Genomic DNA, 13,358 nt, shown 5'->3' on the forward strand with positions numbered 1-13,358 from the left:
CCGGGAGAACCAGCCATGAAGTCGGCCGATTGGAAGGGGTACTTCCTGAACTACCTATTGGCGCTGGAAGATGAGGGTGAGGTGGCGTTCTCGAGCAAACGCCGAAATAAAATACTCCTACACAATCTGGCCCCAGAAGGCCTGCGTGTTTACGAGAACATGGTGAAGAAGACCCGGGCTACTACAGATGACGATGTGTTCCAACATGCCCTGGAAGATCAGGACAACCCTTACCAACCCATAATATGCACAGCCATCGACCGGTATAATTTTTCCAGCATAAGCAGACCGAGTCGGAATCAGTGGAGGACTACATGGCAGCCCTCAAGAAGCTAGCCATCAACTGCAAGTTCGGTACTCTACACAATGACTTAATTCGAGACCAGATCATTATACACACTACCCGCTCCAGTATCCAGGAGAAGTTACAGGTTAGTGGTGAAATGTCCCTGCCGGAGATCATCGCAATAGTCAAAAGAGCCGAACTTTCTAAACAGTGCGTACTTGCCGCCAAGAAGGATCCTCCCCAACAGCCCATGGTGTGCAATGTGTCAGAACAGAGAGCCCGACCGCGAAAACTGTGACCCATTCTGGCTCTGCATCCAATAGACTATCTATGTCAAGACCCAAAGGGCCCAGTCATACTCCTATGGACAAGCAAGGAACCTGCTACGGATGAGGCAGCCAATCCCACATGGCGAACGACAAGAAGTGCCCAGCATTCCTGTCAAATGCTCCTTCTGAGGCGTCACAGGACACTTCAGCAAAGTCTGCAGGCAGAGGCCCAGAAGTGCTGCAGTCAAATATGTCCAAGACGACTCCAATGACCAAGAAGGAGCAGACCAATCTGACCATGATTGTATACTCTGCATCGAGGACCAAATCCTGGGCATCGGCGCATCACCAAAAAGAAGCCATCATGCACAGTATTGATTGGGGGCGTCCTGATAGTCATGGTAGTGGACTTCGGTTTGCCATACACCGTCCTCCAAAAACAGATATGGGAAAAAGACTTTTCCCATGTGGTGGGGAATCATCTTGACCCCACTGACGTCCACCCAGTCACGTCTACAGGGGAAGGAATCCCCATGGTGGGATACCGGAGACTCCTGTTCGAGTTCAAGGGCAGGCATACGACCGCTAAGTTGAACGTCGCACAGAAAGGCCCCTCAGTCCTGGGGTGGGCGGACCAGGGAGAATTGGGCATACAGCTCAACCCAGGTGGAGATACGCAAGTGCTTTCAATGGACGACTCATCCACGCCAGCCTCGTGAAAGCAACCTTCCCAGCAGCCTTCAGCGGCCACATCGGGTAGATGTCCAAGTTCACCCATAAGATAATGCTTAAAGAGGGAGCGGTGCCTGTCTCCCGCAAAGTCCGGAACATCCTGTTCAACTGCAGGGAGGCAGTTCAGCTCAAGCTCAAACGGCTGGAAGACAACGACATCATTGAGCCAATAGAGTGTGCCGAATGGCTCGCGCTCTTGGTGGTGGCGTGCAAACAGAACGGCAAGATACGCCTTTACATTGATCTCCGCGAACTCAACAAGAACATCATCATTGACAAGTTCCCGCTGCCCAAAATCAAAGAACTGCTAGCCCAGACCAAGGAGGTCAAATGGTTTTCCACCATTGAACTCAAAGCTACTTACCATCAGGTATCGCTCCATCCATCGTGCCGGAAACTTACCTCCTTCATCACGCCTTTCGGCTGCTACAGGTTCCAATGGATGACCTTTGGTCTCGCATCCGCGGCGGCTGTCTTCCAAAACCTCATGCACACACTCTTCAAGGTCATCCACGGAGTCCTCTACTTCTAGGACGACATCCTTGTCATGGGAAAGACCAAGACGGAACACAATGACATCCTACACACCGTACTGCACACGCTGGTGGCCAACAATCTCACGGAAGAAATTGAGAAGTGCAAATTCGGCTTACGCAAAGTGAACTATCTAGGATACGAAATCAGCAACACCGGCATCTACCCAAAAAAGGCCAATGTGGAAGCCATCATGTCTACACCCTCCCTCAAAAGCAAAGATAGGTCCGCTCATTCCTGGGGATGGCAGAGTTTTATAGCAAGTTCGTCAGGAACTTCGCGACCACAACGCACAGCTTACATCAACTGCTAAAAGACAACACCGTCTTTTCCTGGTCCGAAGAGTCAGAAGTGGAATTCTCCGCCATCGAGTGTGACATTTGCGGGGTGATTCCCCTACACAGGTTTGACAGTTCTTCTCCCAGCATCCTAACCACAGATGCCAGCGACAAAGGATTGGGAGCGGTTCTCTCCCAGAGAGCAACGGACAGTACGGAGACAACCGTGGGGTTTGCCTCATGATCCCTCACCCCCAGCAAAGAGAAGTACAGCGTGATCGAAAAGGAAATACTAGCATCCATCTGGGCGATGGAGAAATTCCGGCAATATCTGTGGGGATCCAGATTCACGCTCCGCACTGACCATAAATCCCTAATCAAGGTCCTCACATCCAGTGGCAATGTGACAGCCACACCACACATCGCGAAGATGAAACTGCGTCTCTTGGACTTCATGTACGATGTGGAATACATCCCCGGCCCACAGAACAAGGTCACAGACTTCCTTAGCAGAGCAGCAACCATGGAAGGAATGGTCACGCAGTCGGACTGGGACGAGTACAGCATTGCATTTATGATGGATCATGAACACACCATCAGTGCCCAGGATTGGGCAGACGCCTATGCACAGGACACCAAACTAACACAGATGGAACTATATATTACACACAGCTGGCCAGAGAAGAAGCACACAAAGGACTACTTCAGAAAATATTGGAGGATCCACGATAAACTTTTTATTAGCGACAACTCAGTATTTCTACTACGAGACGACAGAGTGGTGCCCCCGAAGGATCTACTCGACAGCATACTCCACAACAACCACAAAGGCCACCTGGGCATCGTCAAAGCAAAAAGATGAATGAAACTACTGTACTGGTGGCCGGCCATGGACAACCAAGTGGAGAGGTTCGTGAGAGCATGCGGGCATTGCAACATGGCTGACAAAACACTCACCACCATGAGACCACTTATGGGGGAGTTCAACACACCCAACAACCCGTGGGAGGATGTCTACATTGGCATCGTAGGCCCCATTCTGGATTCCTGGGGCACACCCAAACACCTCATTGTCTTAGTGGATCGATACTTGAAGTGGCCAGAGGTAGAAATCTGCGAATCTGTGGACTCTGACACTGTCATCGCCTTCCTCACCAGCATCCTCCTGAGGGAAGGCATTCCTAAAACCATCACCATTGACAACAGACCCTAGTTCACATCAGCCAAGTGGACAGCCTTCACCAGCGGCAACGGTATCCAGATAAAACACAAACCTGTCTACCACCCGGCTGGTAACGGCCAAGTGGAACGCTTTAACGGGGTGATCATGGGTTCAGTCCAGGCAGCAATCAGTGCCGGGAAGAACCTGGAGACCGAAGTCAAAATCACAGAGTGGGTGTGCCACATCACACCCACTCTCACAGGCTACTGCCCGTTTAACATTCTGAGAGGCAGAGAACAGTTTACTAGAGACACTACAGCCTGGATGAAAATGCGTCTCAAGAGCAAATGGTCCCCATCCATCGTCCGAAGCAACATTGAGAAGGCCTAACCCTTCTACAAAGCACACTATGATAAGAGGCATAATGTACGAGAAGCCACGCTTACTGAAGGTGACTGGGTCCGAGTCAAAAAGGATCACCTAGGACAAAAAGGAGACAGCAAATTCAGTGAGCCCCTACGGGTAGTGGAGCCATACACACGTTCAGCTTTGTTGAGCGACGGCAAGGTGTGGTCACAATCCAGAATGGCCAGGTGCAATAAAATCCTTCAGTGGGGCATGGACAGTAGCAACAGCGATCTTGAAGAAAGCAACAGCACCACTGGGACTGCAACACCGACCACAGATCCAGTTGGTAAAGACACAGAGGCTACCAGGAGGAACAGGAACAGCACCACATCAGATGCAGAAGGACAGACAACCTAGCGACAAATACGGGGCCTGCCCAGTCCGAACATTGACTCTGAGGGCATCCCGCAAGAGGCTTCCGATACCCAAACCATAGAACCAGAGGAGAGTACGAGGATGGACAAAGGCAGCGGAGGATGAGAGCAAGGCAGCCGGCCATCCATCAAGCACACCCGCAAAGGCCGTGCAGTGAAGCTTACCGAAGGATTCAGCGAATTCCAGTTGTGAACACTATCTCTCTCTCTCTCTCTCTCTCTCTCTCTCTCTCTCTCTCTCTCTCTCTCTCTCTCTCTCTCTCTCTCACTCTCTCTCTCTTTCTCTCTCTCTCTCTCTCTCTCTCTCTCTCTCTCTCTCTCTCTCCTCTCTCTCGCTCTCTCTCTCTCTCTATCTCTCCCTGCTACAGCTCTTGTTGTCTTTGTTGTTAAGGGGGAAGATGTGTAGCATTGCGGTCTAGTCGTTCCACGTCATGTGACTCACCGCAAAACATTGTGGGAGTGACGTGACGCGACCAGCCATTCCACATCGCCGCACGAGGACCTTCGTGTCAGCTCTCCCCTACTGGAGTAATAAAGTTACTTTAAACGCACTCTCTTGTCCTGGTCATCACTGGAAGGGAGGGTGCACCTCCCTACACCACAGAAGTGATCTTTGTTTCCCAATCTTCCTTGAAGGAGCTCCAGGCGGATTATATTTTCGAGTGAGTGGACTCCTTCCTCTGCGTTCTCCCACTCAGTCTGGCTTTGTGTTGCTTCAAAATAAATGGTTCATATAAAAATGGCATTCTCTGACAAGGAAACTGCTTGAGGTCTGAAGAAGTTAAGAATGCCCAATTAAGTAGCAAACATTCAGGTGCCCCACCGTGCCAGCAAGCCCTTTAAACTGTCTGCTGCCTTTTCATTGGTAAACCCAGAGCAGCCACTCTCGCGGGCAGTGTGTGTCTGCCACGGCAAAAAGATCTTTACATTTCTTTGTTGTGCAGCCAACTTGTGATCTAAATTCCACCTAACTACGCCTGAGCAAGTATTAACATTTTTCGCAAAATAAAGATTTACATTATTAGGTGTCTAATCCACTGCAGTCTTGTGTGGACTGTTTTATAGTCGCAGAAGGGTGGTATATTTGAAGGTGCTGCATTGAATATCCTACAGTGATTGATCCGTGCCCGAGGAGGTCAGTGATGGGGTGCATGGCTGTCGGCTTTCTGGCTGCGGATCTCTCCCATGTTGCTGCTGGATACCCCGCCGAAGGGGCTAGGCTGACCTCCAGTAAAACACCCTCATGCTGGCATGTGTCCCAATGACATGAACCCCAAGCTCTAAGTGGACGTGCAGAGTACCTGCTGGAGGGAATATGAAATGGACCAAGTGTGTGGCAAAAGCCTTCTGCATGGTTGTTCTGCCCTTCAAATGGGGACGTTTTACTGGTATCTGATAATCTGCAGTTGCACAAGCAAGCCACTGCAGTTATAAATTAGTGCGTTTCTAGATGTACACGGCTGCTAACAGAAAAAGTCTATGCGTTGAGCTCACTGGAGAGCAATTTTCTGAAGAAATTGTTTTATTTTTGCAATGCACAGATGTCCATAACAGAGATGTCTTACTGCTTCACAGTGCTCAGACCTTTTAGGTGCAATCCATTCCGCAGTTAATGCATTTCATCCTTTGATTGGTGTTTCACTGAAACGTTCTTGCCTAGTCTGTCACAACAGGAAATGAAACAATAGTTCTAACTACATCTGTTTTCCTGTGTGGTCACATTGAACACAATAAGTCATACAAAAATATTACTTTCACGAGAATGAGGATTATCAGTGAAGAAAACAGATGCACTAAACATGGTGCATACAGATTCATTCAGATTACATTTCATAAACACATAGTGGTATATTCACAAGAACATGTGCTAAACATCACCAAAAAATGCTAACGCACCTTTACACATTGCAGTCTATCGTGGGAAAATAACCCTCTGTTAACGTGGAATTCCCAATAAGGCGGTAGCATGCGATAGCCTGCCTAAATCGCGGCCAATGTCCATGATAGAACCACCTCGACGGAGATAAAACCGCAAACTATAATGCGAAAAAACCTGTGATGGGCCAAAGCGCAATGAGGAAAGCAGGGATAAGCACCGCCAGGCCTGCAACACACACATGGCAGGCGGGAAAAATCACTATAGAAGTAGAAAAAGCACCCAAACACAAAATGACCAACACCCAAGCACCATGGAGGCAGCTGGAGCAGGTGCAGAGGATGAGCGCAACCGCACAAGCACCCCAGACGACCAGCTTGGGACCTCGGGGACAGTGAAGGGCAAGGACAAGAAGAAGAGGAAGATGAAGTTCAGTCCACAAGAAAACAGGATCCTGATTACGGAGGTGATGGAAAACTATCAACAACTGTTCATCACATCAAACGTGCCATTGGGAACCAAAAATAGGATATGGCGGAATATTGTGGACAAGGTGAATGCCATCGGAGAGCACAGGAGGTCAATGGACGAGGCCAAGAGGCGATGGATTGACATCAAGCGAAAGACCAAAGAGAAACTCGCAGCCAACCAGAAGGCAGCAATGCAGACTGGAGGTATGAGCCCAGCGCCACAGCACGTGCTGGATGACATGGAGAAGCCGGTGTCGACAGTCATCAGTGTGGAGACTGTGGCCGGAGTCGGGGGAACGGACACTGCTCGACAGGACACAACACAAACACAACAAGGTGAGTGACCACCAGGTACTGGGGGGATGGGTGGGGAGGGCCACAATGGCACACATGCACAATAAAGCAGTGCACACCCACAATGACTCTGGGTCATGCCCCTGAACTACAGACTGTCACAATGTACAATGCCATGCTGTTTGAATGTCGACATGTACCATGCGGCTACATACATGTGGACACATTGTGATACACCATCTCCCCTTCACTTTGCAGAGGCAACATCAACCTCCTGCCCAGCAGTCCCAGCCACTCTTCACTGATGACGAGGAGGACAACCCCAGCATCGACACCCAAGCCCTCCAACACATCATGGACATCATCCACAACTCGCTTCCAGGATCAGGGCAGGCCAGCTGCATTGAGGAGACCCCACCCACTACCCAAACCACTCAGCAGGAGGCACCCACAGCCCCTTCAGTCTACCAAGACCCCCAGGAACAACACATGGCCTTCCAGTGCCGTGTGCTGGAGGGCCAGAGAGAGACAGCTGAGCAGGTGCAGGTGGGGTTCGGCCTCATGGCTACCAAACTGGACACCATCCATGGGTGTCTAGGTCCCATCAGGGACCAGCTCCAGTCCCTAACTGACACCCACGGCCTGATCCAAAGTCTCCAACAAGCAATGGAGGACATGGTGTGGATGGAGGCGGAAAGGATGGAGGTGGATTGAGGCGGAAAGGATGGCAGCCACTGCAGCACATTAGTGTAATGTAGCTGTGACCTATCATGCCCAGCAGATCCTCATCATGGCATTGTTGCCACAAGGTGTGGCGCTGATGAATGCTGTTGCCAGCACACCATCCACTTCTCCGCCCCCTGGTGTGTCAGTGCCTCACAGTGCGGCAGGCGTATCCACTCTGGCTCCTGATGTGTCACTGCCACACAGTGCGGCCGACAATCCTCCTCTGGCCTCTGATGTGTCACTGCCACACAGTGCCACAGCCGGTACTGCAACACCGACAGGTGGGGCAGAGCACACATACGAAGACCAGGACGTGGATGGGAGTGTTGTCAGAAGGAGGCAGTAGCATTTATTTCTGCCACCTGGCCTGTTTCTGCTTGGTGCCTCACATGGCTTCATGACCTCCCACTGACCCCCAATACACTCCGCTGCACTCACCTTGTACTGCGACATGACTTACTTTCCTTCTCTGTTTCTCAATCCTTTGATGTGCGCATGACAGACTTCCTGATTTTGTGCTTTCTTCTCCAGGCTGTGTCATTCAGATTGTCCTGGTGGAGCCAACAAAAGTTTCCGCATTGCTGTTTTGTGTTGTGTTTTAATAAAGTTTTTGGTTGTTACTTCAGTGCTTTGTGACTGTTTCTCGTTCTTCTGGCCATAAATGTGTGTATTTATTTTGGCACTGTGCATCATCATGCATTTATTGTGGCTCTTGTGTCGTGCACAGTAGAGGTATGTCGGGGGGTGGGGGGCCTGGGGGGGGTTGCGATGGGTGTTGTGGCTCTCATGGGTATCCGCGTTGCATGATCATTTTCATCTGTGGGTCTTATGGTGTGGCCCTTGGCTGGGCTCCCTTTTATGCTGCAGGTAGTCGTCCTGCTTACCACCAGCAAAATGCAGGTGTTAATTCCCTGCTGCTACCGCGGCTTATCGCCTTTTTTTGTTTCGCATTGCAGATCTGACAGTTCGTTATGAAAGTGGTGTTGTGGTTTTTTCATGTGTTTTTGCAAGGAAACGCCTACTCTGCATCTCATTAGGGTTAGTTGGTGGTGTCCACCGTGGAGATAAATTTTGGGGCAGTTAACGCAGGAATACAGGCGATGTCTGCTGTTTGCACCAGCTCGTGAATGGGGTGTTAGATCTATCTCCACTTTTGATGCGTTAAGGTGGCGATAAATTAAAAATAGGTCCTTGTGAAAATCCCCCATAGTGTGTCCTCGTTTTTGGCAGCTATTGAATCCAAGGAATTGCCTAAAGTTTTCCCAGAACTCTTCTACGAGAAAATGTGTACTTTACACCAGGTTGGTTCTTTAATTACCTCAAATTATAAAGAAATTACAGTCAATTCAGGATGTGTCAGCAGACATAGAGAAATTATCTCATACCCTTAAATGAAAGAAGGTACCACAGGTGTACCATGTACAAGAAAATTCCACAGATGCGTGCCTATATGAAATTGCTTATCTGTTTGTCAATCTCTCAAACTTGTTTTGGGTTGCATGCTGTATATCTAGATCCAGAATAGACTAGACAACTAGTCTGTAAATCCAACTAGAATTTTTGTAAAATATTGAATTTCTGGCATACTTAAGCACCGGTTTCAATTTGGCTATATTTTCTAGATGTACATAAGTATTTGTTATAAATTCCATTTTGTTGGAGGCGTGTTTCAAGGCTATAAGATATAACAAATGTTGAAATGTGAGGACGAAAATGTTGAACAGTTTAGCAGCATTCCACAGTTATTAACTGGCGCCTGTTACAAGAAACTGCAATTTAGTTATTGCAAAATAACACATTGTTTGTAGGTACAATACAGCAGGAAACTTCATAACCATGTGAGGTGGTAGGCGGAAGTGGCCATGGTCCATTCTGGGTTAGCCTGACCCTTGGGAGCTATGACATAGCTCATAACCCTGGCCTTCAACTCAACACTGGCCAACTGGCCATAAGCTCTTTAGCCCCACTTCCAGCACACCTCCTTAAATCTAAGGTCCGTCCCAAACCAGAGCTCCCTTAATCAGACCATGAGCTGGCAACACTGCTTTTGGGAAGTGAAAACATAGCCCGTGTTGCTTCCAGAACATTGAGTTGAAAGTGGAGCCTTATTCTAACCCCGTCTTTTATCTGTCTTCCTTCATATGTAGAATAGGGTGCTTTTCTAAATCTTCCCTTGGCTGACTGCACTAGTTAATGAATGAATAATCGTTATTGATAGTTGCACTAGTGAATTAATAATCATTCATATTAGCTTTTTAAAACAAATCAATAAAAAGTGCTTAAAATGCTTAAAACCATGTAAAATTTAGTGTAAGTCAAGAGAGAGTAGTTTTTATGTTAAGCACTTGCCATTAATTCGATAAATACTAGTGCTTTAACTCCAGTTGTGAAAGTGGTCCATGCTTATTACGGTCTTCATTAGCTTCACAAAACTACTCAGGTGAGTACAGCTGAGATGGATGATATTGTTACATATAAGGAGACCTAGACGACCAAAAGTTCGGACCTGAAGCACCTTAAGCTCACTGGCAAAAGTTGGGGACCAGCAGTTCGGATGAGCCAAGTTTTTGTGTCTATAACTACAAAAGAAACAGCCAGAATGTTGTCTATTGTATTACCATAATTGCAATACTTCTCCTGGGTCAAACCAGCCAAAATGAAAGCTACAATTATATTGTTTTAGGTCCTATCATAGAGCCAGGTTATGATAGGCCCGGAATGGTGTGGTGCTGTAGTGAAACATGCTGTTTGTGTGCCCCCTGACTCTTTTATGACTGTCTTTAAATGAACAAGTAGGAGGCCTCCTTTAAAACCTTCTTACATGATGGAAGTGCTTAATTGAAGCCAGTAGTTGCAGGTGGGACCCACTGGCGCTCATTTTTGGGGACTGTCTTCATCAGATTTGTTTCCCAGAGCAAGAGAATAAACAAGCATTTGCAATGCAATGGGTTTCTCATTTGCAAGAGTTTGAGCTATTGGCTTTGTAAATGACAGTGGGCTCGAATCACAAAGGTAAACTGAGACGAAAGTCTAACTTTACGACTTTTAGTATTCATAAACGGCATTTATGAGTAGTAAAGTTAGACTTTTGTCTCAGTTAAACTTTATTTTGGTCTTAAGTTTAACTGAGACCAAAACGGAGACAAAAGTCTAACTTAACTACTCGTGAATGCCCTCTGTGAATTCCGAAAGTCGTAAAGTTAGACTTTTGTCTCTGTTGACCTTTGTGAATCGGGCCCAATGCCTTTTATTTATGTGTTTTGAAAACCTGCAAAGTGGTGTGTGAAAATGCACTTTGTACTTGTCGTCCTTGCTTAGCAGAAGCAAGGCTGGCTGTAAAAGAGTTGCAGTTACTGCCAGCCTTTCTTCTCGTAAACAATGGCTATAAATACCAAGTGTGTGTTTACCCACCACTTGCAGGTTTTCAAAACACATAAATAAAAGGCATTCTCATTTACAATGCCAATAGCTCAAACTCTCGCAAATGCGGGACCTATTGCATTGAAAATGCTTGTTTTTTTCTGTTCTAGTTTTATACTGTGCGATCTCGACCTGAAGGTATTGGAGGCTTTATAGGAGCACCAGTTACATTATACAAGGACACATTTATTTTTTGGTAGGCATAGGGAGATTAAGTGATTAGCCCAGAATTACCCACGCCGAGAGGCGGACCTGGTTCTCCAAGTCCCAAGTAGGCAGCTCTGTCCATTACGCCACATCAACATATGTGGTTCAATAGTTGTTCCTTGGTAGGTAATTGCTGTGCTACTGTCATATCTTGGTGGCACGCTAGCTAAAATATAGGTGGTGACTAAAACTTCTTTAACTGCTGAGCTTTTCTTGAGCATGCACTCATTGCTCAGTTCTTAACTTCAGTGACCTCACTTCCTGCTATGTTCTCAGTTTATAAAAGTCTTGTAGCATCATTTTCTGGGACCTCATCAGGTTCACGGTCATATGATGTCACTTCCTGTGATTTCATTTGGGTGAAAGGGTATGGAATGCCACTTCTATTATCCCTTGCAAAAGAAATATTGATTGACAGAATGCTGGACAATGCAAATATTCAACCCCAGTCACAAGGTTCTGGGTTTAATCCATCATTCTTTTGCTCACCACACCATTCCAGATTGGGTCCAGCCATATGCAAATCAGTCTTGACCATATTCCTTGTGGGAATAGTCCAGCCCGAACTGCTACAACCTACATCCATGCTGCAGATCATGTAAGGAGTTCATATGGACAATTATGTCCCATGTACATTAACGGGCAGAGAAAGTAAAAAGGAAGATGGTTGGTTTGCACGAGGCAACTACTTGAAATATATTTGAGAAGTTAGCTTGTATGGCATTTAACCAGTTTGCATTTTAACATGATTAAATTACTAATGTTTAGATTTTAAAACATTTATGAAAAAATGTATAAATTCAGACTTCTGTTAAGCTCCTGGCGCACCCCCCAACACAAAGCTCTACAAAGCTAACCCAATGGCATAAGCGTAAAATACGAAGTAACAGAGGACAACACACGAGAGTCACATGGGTTATTAACGGTACTCACCGAAGCCGAGTTGTTTTTTAATTGTTTAAGGAATCGACATGCTGAACCGACTCCTCACAATGCTCAATGGATGGGTCTGCTCACTCTTCAGCTGTAGGCATGTGACCCAGCCCTAAAGTTAGTCCCATTTCAGTCGGAGCTCCAACGTTTTATCGCCTGTTTTTTTAGCAGCACCGCCAACGCCGCTACCCACGTACAGTAGGAGCACAGCTGAAAACACATCAGTGCTTGCGGTCTGGGGTGGCGTAATACTAAAAATGGGAAGTTGACTTTATCAACTGAATCAGAGCAAGTCCCATATGTGAGGACATAGAGAGAGTACAAGGCAGGTAGAAGAGCATGCGGAGATGGGACAACTTTTAGCGCATAGAGAGACACCAGATACAAAAAAGACACTAGAACAAGGGAAAAAGCGTTAACAAAAACAAGGTTTCATAAACGAAGTGAAACACACATTCGGGCACACAATCACAAAGGTCTTATAAAAGGAAGCACATCGCATCATCTCAGAAAGGCCTCCGCTGGGACATACGTCCACATCAGTGCTAAAGCTGAGGAGGTGTAAGTGGAGGGCTGTAACCCCTCCTGAGCCCTTTATCAGACCCCCCAGGGTATTGCAGCATATATTACAAAATGAAAACTGTGCGGCAAAAAAGGAAATTTTGCTGCATTTTTGCCCCACTTTTTCTTACTCGCAATAATTTTTTTTTCAGCCTTAAATCAGTTGGAACTCTTACATCGGAATATTCTGCTTTGAAACAGGCATGTTTGAAGTATCTGGGAGTGTTTGTTTGCAATACATTCCTTGAGGTTATATAAAAAGGCAGGGCAATTGGAATGATGAGATACCGTGGCTGTGGTGTTATCAGCATAATTATGGATTGGCACCAGTTTCCACATAACCCATCATATGCTGCATTGTCTGCAAATTGTAACCAAAAAATTGTTTCTAGCTCAGACGGACCTAAAGTTACAAAAATATGGCCACACGTCCCTGTGCAGTGGAAGGCCCTTCACAAAGATTGACTGGTCACCTTTACTTGCTTACTTCTTTATTTAGGTGTTGAATTTGTACTAATAACGTGAAATCGGTCCCAGGGAGTGTTATCATATGTAAAAATGACAACATTTTGTAGTAATTCTATCACAACTTCTGCCACATAACGCCACAAAATTTTCCTTGCGTGATGCATAATTTTATCATCCTAAACTGAATACATTACTGTGGCCCTGAGCATAGGGTAAACTATGCACAATAGTACAGGGTGGCTAGTCATCCGATTTTCTGTGAGATGTTGCAGAGTTGGGTCAGTTTATCCCATGTTCCAGATCCATCTGTTGTAGGACACCAAATGTCACAATATTAGCCAATCAGGGATGATGCAGCAC

The 13,358-nt window shown here is 46.7% G+C and overlaps 1 protein-coding gene across 3 annotated transcripts in view; it reads right to left on the minus strand.

Annotated features, from left to right (window-relative positions):
• The window catches only part of LOC144772900 (interleukin-5 receptor subunit alpha-like), a 367,784-nt gene extending 355,634 nt beyond the window's left edge, over nucleotides 1-12,150 (minus strand). For all 3 annotated transcript variants that reach the window (XM_078657581.1, XM_078657580.1, XM_078657582.1), the window contains exon 1: nucleotides 11,970-12,150. The gene's annotated coding sequence lies outside the window, so the exon portion shown is untranslated. The remainder of the gene's footprint in view (nucleotides 1-11,969) is intronic.
• Between the last annotated feature and the right edge of the window lie 1,208 nt (nucleotides 12,151-13,358).

This window comes from Lissotriton helveticus, chromosome 8 (genome assembly GCF_964261635.1).
Source record: "Lissotriton helveticus chromosome 8, aLisHel1.1, whole genome shotgun sequence".
NCBI lineage: Eukaryota > Metazoa > Chordata > Amphibia > Caudata > Salamandridae > Lissotriton > Lissotriton helveticus.